Source organism: Colius striatus, chromosome 6, assembly GCF_028858725.1.
Source record: "Colius striatus isolate bColStr4 chromosome 6, bColStr4.1.hap1, whole genome shotgun sequence".
In the NCBI taxonomy this organism is placed as follows: domain Eukaryota; kingdom Metazoa; phylum Chordata; class Aves; order Coliiformes; family Coliidae; genus Colius; species Colius striatus.
Genome location: NC_084764.1, coordinates 15,083,499 through 15,085,208, shown reverse-complemented (window position 1 = coordinate 15,085,208; position 1,710 = coordinate 15,083,499).

The window sequence follows — 1,710 nt, the reverse complement described above, 5'->3', positions numbered from 1 at the left end:
GCGTTACAACCTGAGATCTTCCAGACACCTACAACAAAGGATGCTCTCAAAATCTGACTAATTTTTTATGAGACCACTAGATGGTGCCACATGTATTGGTATATGCCTCAGAAAAGAAAGTTCTGGGGAAAAGTCAGCCAACAAATTAAACAATCGAGACGTAATACTGCTCATGAAATAGCAAGAATGGCTTTAGATATTATTTTCTTTCTCTATCCTGCCATTTCTCTCTACTATTTCAACTTATATTCTTCTTTCTTCTGTGTGTTGGGTAGTAGTATGAACTTCAGAGGGATCATCACAGCAATGTCAGTTCAGTTTAGCATATGAGTTTAGCTATCTGTTTCTGACTGTAAATTTTTCAGAGCTAATTTCTCTAATACCTTCAGATATTTTGAGAAAGGAACAAGAGTGTAGATTTACTTAATGCATATCATTACTGCATAGTTAGCATAGCTTATCTACAATCATTTTCCTGGTCAAGTCAGCCAGCATTGGCTCCTGCACAGCACTCAAGTGTGTAAGACAGCAAGTCACTTGGAGGTCGTATTTCCTTGGGTTTTGCACCAGAGTAAGATGAACTATAAGTTGTGTGGTCAGTGCTTATATGAAAATAAGTCTGATGTGTTTGTTTCCTGGCCTCATAGATAATTGAGGGGAACGTACAGAAGAGCTATGGCATTTGAATGACACAATATGTGCCCATATTATGCAGCAATCATTCTAAAAGGTAGTGAGTTGTATTAAGTTGTCATATATGTTCCTTTTGGATCCATCAGTTTGAACTCATTACTGAAGTGATCATAATTACATTTAAAGATAGGGGTTAGATTTGGGTATGACAAGACGATGCACAGCTCATTTTCGCCATCTAAGACGGAGATGGGATTTGCACATGGTGACAATACTTAAGGTATATTTAGAGTAAATTCTGCAATGAAGATAAATTTCTAGCTCTTTTGTTCACTTTTGAAGTTAACATTTCATTGCTTACTGTTAGGTCTGTGAGACCTTCTGGAATGTGACATGCAATATTGGCTTGAGACTACTTCAGAAGTTATATGTTTTTATTTCTGATTTACTTTTCATTTTGTAAGTTCTGCTTATATTTTCCTATGCAAACTCTATTTCTGTAGGCTTACTTTGGATAAAGAATGACCTGGGAAGTGGGTGACACTATAAAGAGAGGAAAGCAAAAGTGATCAATCAGGTAAATTACCGAATATTGAAAAGGCCAAAGTAATAACGTGTATCACTATAATTCATAGAGGCATTAAAGTCATGCAGGTTCAGTTTTTGATCAAGATTTACTGGAGACAAAGCTCAACCAGAACTTGATTATTTTTTCATGAGAGATGTGGTAGAGAAGATAATAAAGTAGTATAAATTTACTGTATTCTACAAGACTTAATGAAATCAGGCTGTTCACTTACTGTGCTCCATCAGACCTGGTCAAGGCTGATAGTTAATGGAAGACTTTCTCTGTGCTGTAGGGAAGTGGTGAAATGTTTCATCTAGTACCATAATTTCTAGCACCATCCCAGTACATACTTGCAAGATGTTGTTGTAATCAGTGCTTTTTGTTGGATTATTTTTTAGGATTAAATCCAGATACATTTTCTGCCAAGATCTCAGCAATCCCCAACTTTAGCAGTTACATGTAATTTGTATATGAATTCACTTAGGCAAATCAAAGTCATGAAACAGAAT